Raw genomic sequence first — 8,836 nt, 5'->3', positions numbered from 1 at the left:
CGTCAGCTCTCTGCCTCTTCACTAGCCTCCCCTCTGCAGTCGTCAGCTCTCTACCATAACTTCACCTGGCCTCCCTCTACAGTCGTCAGCTCTCTGCCATAACTTCACTAGCCTCCCTCTACAGTCAGCTCTCTACCATAACTTCACCTAGCCTCCCCTCTACAGTCGTCAGCTCTCTACCATAACTTCACCTAGCCTCTCTCCTCTGAGCCTCCCTCTACAGTCAGCTCTCTACCATAACTTCACCTAGCTCTCCCCTCTACAGTCGTCAGCTCTCTACCATAACTCCCTCACCTAGCTCTCCCACAGTCGTCAGCTCTCTACCATAACTTCACCTAGCCTCCCCTCTCAGCTCTCTACCATAACACCTAGCCTCCCCTCTACAGTCGTCAGCTCTCTACCATAACTTCACCTAGCCTCCCCTCTACAGTCGTCAGCTCTCTACCATTCACCTAGCCTCCCTCTACAGTCGTCAGCTCTCTACCTAACTCACCTAGCCTCCCTCTGCAGTCGTCAGCTCTCTACCATAACTTCACCTAGCCTCTCCCCTCTACAGTCGTCAGCTCTCTCCCCACCATAACTTCACCTAGCCTCCCCTCTACAGTCGTCAGCTCTCTACCATAATTCACCTAGCCTCCCCTCTACAGTCGTCAGCTCTCTACCATAACTTCACCTAGCCTCCCTCTACAGTCGTCAGCTCTCTACCATAATTCACCTAGCCTCCCCTCTACAGTCGTCAGCTCTCTACCATAACTTCACTAGCCTCCCCTCTACAGTCGTCAGCTCTCTACCATAACTTCACCTAGCCTCCCCTCTACAGTCGTCAGCTCTCTGCTATAATCTCACCTAGCTCTCCCCTCTACAGTCGTCAGCTCTCTACCATAACTTCACTAGCCTCTGCAGTCGTCAGCTCTCTACCCCTCTCCCTCTACAGTCGTCAGCTCTCTACCATAACTCACCTAGCCTCCCCTCTACAGTCGTCAGCTCTCTACCATAACTCTCACCTAGCCTCCCCTCTACAGTCGTCAGCTCTCTACCATAATCTACTAGCCTCCCCTCTACAGTCGTCAGCTCTCTACCATAACTTCCCTAGCCTCCCCCTCTACAGTCATTGAGCTCTCTACCATAACTTCACCTAGCCTCCCCTCTACAGTCGTCAGCTCTCTACCATAACTTCACCTAGCCTCCCCTCTACAGTCGTCAGCTCTCTACTATAACTTCACCTAGCCTCCCCTCTACAGTCGTCAGCTCCCTCTACCATAACTTCACCTAGCTCTCCCTCTACAGTCGTCAGCTCTCTACCATAATTCACCTAGCCTCCCCTCTACAGTCGTCAGCTCTCTACCATAACTCTCACCTAGCCTCCCCTCTACAGTCGTCAGCTCTCTACCATAACTTCACCTAGCCTCCCTCTACAGTCGTCAGCTCTCTGCCTTCACCATAACCTCCCCTAGCCTCCCCATACTCTACAGATCGTCAGCTCTCTACCATAACTTCACCTAGCCTCCCTCTACAGTCGTCAGCTCTCTACCATAACTTCACCTAGCCTCCCCTCTACAGTCGTCAGCTCTCTACCATAATCTCACCTAGCCTCCCCTCTAGTCGTCTAGCTCTCTGCCATCACCTAGCTCCTCTGCGGTCGTCATAACTTCACTAGCTCTCCCTCTACAGTCGTCAGCTCTCTACCATAACTTCACCCTAGCCTCCCCTCTACAGTCGTCAGCTCTACCATAACTTCACTAGCCTCCCCTCTACAGTCGTCAGCTCTCTACCATAACTTCACCTAGCCTCCCCTCTACAGTCGTCAGCTCTCTACCACATACTTCACCTAGCCTCCCACTCTCAGTCGTCAGCTCTCTACCATAACTTCACCTAGCCTCCCCTCTACAGTCGTCTGCTCTCTACCATAACTTCACCTAGCCTCCCTCTACAGTGTCGTCAGCTCTCTACATAACTTCACCCTAGCCTCCCCTCTACAGTCGTCAGCTCTCTGCCATAACTTCACCTAGCCTCCCTCTACAGTCGTCAGCTCTCTACCATAACTTCACTAGCCTCCCTCTACAGTCGTCAGCTCTCTACCATAACTTCACCTAGCTCTCCCTCTGCAGTGGAGTCAGCTCTCTGCCATAACTTCACCTAGCTCTCCCTCTACAGTCGTCAGCTCTCTACCACTCTACAGTGGAGTCAAGCTCTCACCCTGTTTCACCTAGCCTCCCCTCTACAGTCGTCAGCTCTCTACCATAATTCACCTAGCCTCTCCCTCTACAGTCGTCAGCTCTCTACCATAACTTCACCTAGCCTCCCCTCTACAGTCGTCAGCTCTCTACCATAACTTCACCTAGCCTCCCCTCTACAGTCGTCAGCTCTCTACTATAACTTTACTAGCCTCCCCTCTACAGTCGTCAGCTCTCTACCATAACTTCACCTAGCCTCCCTCTACAGTCGTCAGCTCTCTACCATAATTCACCTAGCCTCCCCTCTACAGTCGTCAGCTCTCTACCATAACTTCACCCCTAGCCTCCCCTCTACAGTCGTCAGCTCTCTACCATAACTTCACCTAGCCTCCCCTCTACAGTCGTCAACTCAGCTCTCTACCATAATCTCACCTAAGCCTCTCTCCTCTACAGTCGTCAGCTCTCTGCCATAACTTCACCTAGCCTCCCTCTACAGTCGTCAGCTCTCTGCCATAACTTCACCTAGCCTCCCCTCTACAGTCATCAGCTCTCTGCCATAACTTCACCTAGACTCCCTCTACAGTCGTCAGCTCTCTACCATAACTTCACCTAGCCTCCCTCTACAGTCGTCAGCTCTCTACCATAACTTCACCTAGCTCTCCCCTCTACAGTCGTCAGCTCTCTACCATAACTTCACCTAGCCTCCCCTCTCTACAGTCGTCAGCTCTCTACCATAACTTCACCTAGCCTCCCCTCTACAGTCGTCAGCTCTCTACCATAACTTCACCTAGCCTCCCCTCTACAGCTCTCACCATAACACTAGCTCTCCCTCTAGCTCTCTACCATAACTTCACCTAGCCTCCCCTCTACAGTCGTCAGCTCTCTACCATAACTTCACTTAGCCTCCCTCTACAGTCGTCAGCTCTCTACCATAACTTCACCTAGCTCTCCCTCTACAGTCGTCAGCTCTCTACCATAACTTCACCTAGCTCTCCCCTCTGCAGTCGTCAGCTCTCTACCATAACTTCACCCTAGCCTCCCCTCTACAGTCGTCAGCTCTCTACCATAACTTCACCTAGCCTCCCCTCTACAGTCGTCAGCTCTCTACCATAACTTCACCTAGCCTCCCCTCTACAGTCGTCAGCTCTCTACCATAACTTCACCTAGCCTCCCCTCTTCTACTATAACGTCAGCTCCCTCTACAGTCATAAGTTCACTAGCCTCCCTCTACAGTCGTCAGCTCTCTACCATAACTTCACCTAGCCTCCCCAGCTCTTCTACTATAATCTCTAGCTCTCTACCATAACTTCACCCTAGCCTCCCTCTCACAGTGTCAGCTCTCTACCACGCTTCCTAGCCTCCCCTCTACAGTCGTCAGCTCTCTACCATAACTTCACCTGGCTTCCCCTCTCTACAGTCGTCAGTTCTCTACCATAATCTTCACCTAGCCTCCCCTCTACAGTCGTCAGCTCTCTACCATAACTTCACCTAGCTCTCCCCTCTACAGTCACGTCAGCTCTCTACCATAATTCACCTAGCCTCCCCTCTATAGTCAGTCAGCTCTCTACCATATATCTCACCTAGCTCTCCCTCTACAGTCGTCAGCTCTCTACCATAATCTTCACCTAGCCTCCCCTCTACAGTCGTCAGCTCTCTCTACTATATCTTCACTAGCCTCCCCTCTACAGTTTGTCAGCTCTCTACTATAATTCACCAACTCCCCTCTACAGTCGTCAGCTCTCTACCATAACCACCTAGCCTCCCTCTACAGTCGTCAGCTCTCTACCATAACTTCCCACCTAGCCTCCCCTCTATAATCTCACTTTAGTTTCGTCAGCTCTTCTACTATAACTTACACTAGCCTCCCCTCTGCAGTCGTCAGCTCTCTACTATAATTCACCTAGCCTCCCCTCTGCAGTCGTCAGCTCTCTACCATAACTTCACCTAGCCTCCCCTCTACAGTCGTCAGCTCTCTACCATAACTTCACCCTAGCCTCCCTCTACAGTCGTCAGCTCTCTACTCATAGTTTCACCTAGCTCTCCCTCTACAGTCGTCAGCTCTCTCTACCATAACTTCACCTAGCCTCCCCTCTACAGTCGTCAGCTCTCTACCACTAACTTCACTCTAGCTCTCCCTCTACAGTCGTCAGCTCTCTCTACCATAACTTCACCTAGCCTCCCCTCTACAGTCGTCAGCTCTCTACCATAACTTCACCTAGCCTCCCCTCTACAGTCGTCAGCTCTCTACCATAACTTCACCTAGCCTCCCTCTACAGTCGTCAGCTCTCTACCATAACTTCACCTAGCCTCCCCTCTACAGTCGTCAGCTCTCTGCCATAACTTCACTAGCTCTCCCTCTCTACAGTCACAGCTCTCTACCATAACTTCACCTAGCCTCCCTCTACAGTCGTCAGCTCTCTACCATAACTTCACCTAGCCTCCCCTCTACGGTCGTCAGCTCTCTACCATAACTTCACCTAGCCTCCCCTCTACAGTCGTCCAGCTCTCTACCATAACTTCACCTAGCCTCCCTCTACAGTCGTCAGCTCTCTACCATAACTTCACCTAGCCTCCCCTCTACAGTCGTCAGCTCTCTACCATAACTTCACCTAGCCTCCCTCTACAGTCGTCCAGCTCTCTACTCCTCCCTCTCTACTCGTCCAGCACCATAACTCACTCCCCTCTACAGTCGTCAGCTCTCTACCATAATTCACCTAGCCTCCCTCTGATGGTCGTCAGCTCTCTACCATAACTTCACCTAGCCTCCCCTCTACAGTCAAGTCAGCTCTCTACCATAACTTCACCCTAGCCTCCCCTCTACAGTCGTCAGCTCTCTACCATAACTTCACCTAGCCTCCCTCTACAGTCGTCAGCTCTCTACCATAACTTCACCTAGCTCTACAGTCGTCAGCTCTCTACCATAACTGCACAGCCTCCCCTCTACAGTCTCTCTACCATAACTTCACCTAGCCTCCCTCTACAGTCGTCAGCTCTCTACCATAACTTCACCTAGCCTCCTCTACAGTCGTCAGCTCTCTACCATAACTTCACACTAGCCTCCCTCTACAGTGGTCAGCTCTCTACCATAACTTCACTAGCCTCCCCTCTACAGTCGTCAGCTCTCTACCATAACTTCACCTAGCTCTCCCTCTACAGTCGTCAGCTCTCTACCATAACTTCACCTAGCCTCCCTCTACAGTCGTCAGCTCTCTACCATAACTTCACTAGCCTCCCCTCTGCAGTCGTCAGCTCTCTACCATAACTTCACCTAGCTCTCCCCTCTGGCTCTCCTCTACAGTCGTCAGCTCTCTACCATAACTTCACCTAGCCTCCCTCTACAGTCGTCAGCTCTCTACCATAACTTCACCTAGCCTCTTACAGTCGTCTCCTACCATAACTTCACTAGCACAGTCGTCAGCTCTCTACCATAACTTCACCTAGCTCTCCCCTCTACAGTCGTCAGCTCTCTACCATAACTTCACCTAGCTCTCCCCTCTACAGTCGTCAGCTCTCTACCATAACTTCACCTAGCTCTCCCCTCTACAGTCGTCAGCTCTCTACCATAACTTCACCTAGCCTCCCCTCTACAGTCGTCAGCTCTCTACCATAACTTCACCTAGCCTCCCCTCTACAGTCGTCAGCTCTCTACCATAACTTCACCTAGCTCTCCCCTCTACAGTCGTCAGCTCTCTACCATAACTTCACCTAGCTCCCCTCTACAGTCGTCAGCTCTCTACCATAACTTCACTAGCCTCCCCTCTACAGTCGTCAGCTCTCTACCATAACTTCACCTAGCTCTCCCTCTACAGTCGTCAGCTCTCTACCATAACTTCACCTAGCCTCTCCCTCTACAGTCGTCAGCTCTCTACCATAACTTCACCTAGCTCTCCCTCTGCAGTCGTCAGCTCTCTACCATAATCTCACCTAGCTCTCCCCTCTACAGTCGTCAGCTCTCTACCATAACTTCACCTACTCTGCTCTCTACCATAACTTCACCTAGCTCTCCCCTCTAGTCGTCAGCTCTCTACCATAACTTCACCTAGCCTCCCCTCTACAGTCGTCAGCTCTCTACCATAACTTCACCTGGCCCCCTCTACAGTCGTCAGCTCTCTGCCATAACTTCACCTAGCTCTCTACAGTCCTCTCTTCTACAGCCTCCCCTCTGCAGTCGTCTCTACCATAACTTCACCTAGCTCTCCCCTCTACAGTCGTCAGCTCTCTACCATAACTTCACCTAGCCTCCCCTCTGGTCGTCAGCTCTCTACCATAACTTCACCTAGCCTCCCCTCTACAGTCGTCAGCTCTCTACCATAACTTCACCTAGCCTCCTCTACAGTCGTCAGCTCTCTACCATAACTTCACCTAGCCTCCCCTCTACAGTCAGCTCTCTACCATAACTTCACCTAGCTCTCCCTCTACAGCTCTCTACCATAACTTCACCTAGCTCTCCCCCTCTACAGTCGTCAGCTCTAACACCTAGCTCTCCCCTCAGTCACAGTTCTACCATAACTTCACCTTAGCTCTACAGTCGTCAGCTCTCTACCATAACTTCACCCTAGCCTCCCCTCTACAGTCGTCAGCTCTCTACCATAACTTCACCTAGCCTCCCCTCTACAGTCGTCAGCTCTCTACCATAATTCACCTAGCCTCCCCTCTACAGTCGTCAGCTCTCTACCATAACTTCACCTAGCTCTCCCCTCTACAGTCGTCAGCTCTCTACCATAACTTCACCTAGCTCTCCCCTCTACAGTCGTCAGCTCTCTACCATAACTTCACCTAGCCTCCCCTCTACAGTCGTCAGCTCTCTACCATAACTTCACCTAGCTCTCCCCTCTACAGTCGTCAGCTCTCTACCATAACTTCACCTAGCCTCCCCTCTACAGTCGTCAGCTCTCTACCATAACTTCACCTAGCCTCCCTCTACAGTCGTCAGCTCTCTACCATAACTTCACCTAGCTCTCCCTCTACAGTCGTCAGCTCTCTACCATAACTTCACCTAGCCTCCCCTCTACAGTCGTCAGCTCTCTACCATAACTTCACCTAGCCTCCCTCTACAGTCGTCAGCTCTCTACCATAACTTCACCTAGCCTCCCCTCTACAGTCGTCAGCTCTCTACCATAACTTCACCTAGCCTCCCCTCTACAGTCGTCAGCTCTCTACCATAACTTCACCTAGCCTCCCCTCTACAGTCGTCAGCTCTCTACAGTCGTCAGCTCTCTACCATAACTTCACCTAGCTCTCCCCTCTACAGTCGTCAGCTCTCTACCATAACTTCACCTAGCTCTCCCCTCTACAGTCGTCAGCTCTCTACCATAACTTCACCTAGCTCTCCCCTCTACAGTCGTCAGCTCTCTACCATAACTTCACCTAGCCTCCCCTCTACAGTCGTCAGCTCTCTACCATAACTTCACCTAGCCTCCCCTCTACAGTCGTCAGCTCTCTACCATAACTTCACCTAGCTCTCCCCTCTACAGTCGTCAGCTCTCTACCATAACTTCACCTAGCCTCCCCTCTACAGTCGTCAGCTCTCTACCATAACTTCACCTAGCTCTCCCCTCTACAGTCGTCAGCTCTCTACCATAACTTCACCTAGCCTCCCCTCTACAGTCGTCAGCTCTCTACCATAACTTCACCTAGCCTCCCTCTACATGTCGTCAGCTCTCTACCATAACTTCACCTAGCCTCCCTCTACAGTCGTCAGCTCTCTACCATAACTTCACCTAGCCTCCCCTCTACAGTCGTCAGCTCTCTACCATAACTTCACCTAGCCTCCCCTCTACAGTCGTCAGCTCTCTACCATAACTTCACCTAGCCTCCCCTCTACAGTCGTCAGCTCTCTACCATAACTTCACCTAGCCTCCCCTCTACAGTCGTCAGCTCTCTACCATAACTTCACCTAGCTCTCCCCTCTACAGTCGTCAGCTCTCTACCATAACTTCACCTAGCTCTCCCCTCTACAGTCGTCAGCTCTCTACCATAACTTCACCTAGCCTCCCCTCTACAGTCGTCAGCTCTCTACCATAACTTCACCTAGCCTCCCCTCTACAGTCGTCAGCTCTCTACCATAACTTCACCTAGCTCTCCCCTCTACAGTCGTCAGCTCTCTACCATAACTTCACCTAGCCTCCCCTCTACAGTCGTCAGCTCTCTACCATAACTTCACCTAGCCTCCCCTCTACAGTCGTCAGCTCTCTACCATAACTTCACCTAGCCTCCCCTCTACAGTCGTCAGCTCTCTACCATAACTTCACCTAGCTCTCCCTCTACAGTCGTCAGCTCTCTACCATAACTTCACCTAGCTCTCCCCTCTACAGTCGTCAGCTCTCTACCATAACTTCACCTAGCTCTCCCTCTACAGTCGTCAGCTCTCTACCATAACTTCACCTAGCCTCCCCTCTACAGTCGTCAGCTCTCTACCATAACTTCACCTAGCTCTCCCCTCTACAGTCGTCAGCTCTCTACCATAACTTCACCTAGCTCTCCCCTCTACAGTCGTCAGCTCTCTACCATAACTTCACCTAGCTCTCCCCTCTACAGTCGTCAGCTCTCTACCATAACTTCACTCTAGCTCTCCCTCTACAGTCGTCAGCTCTCTACCATAACTTCACCTAGCTCTCCCCTCTACAGTCGTCAGCTCTCTACCATAACTTCACCTAGCTCTC

Source organism: Oncorhynchus nerka, linkage group LG27 (genome assembly GCF_034236695.1).
Source record: "Oncorhynchus nerka isolate Pitt River linkage group LG27, Oner_Uvic_2.0, whole genome shotgun sequence".
Taxonomy (NCBI): domain Eukaryota; kingdom Metazoa; phylum Chordata; class Actinopteri; order Salmoniformes; family Salmonidae; genus Oncorhynchus; species Oncorhynchus nerka.
The sequence above is the reverse complement of the archived record's forward strand: the minus strand, read 5'-3'. Positions refer to the sequence as shown.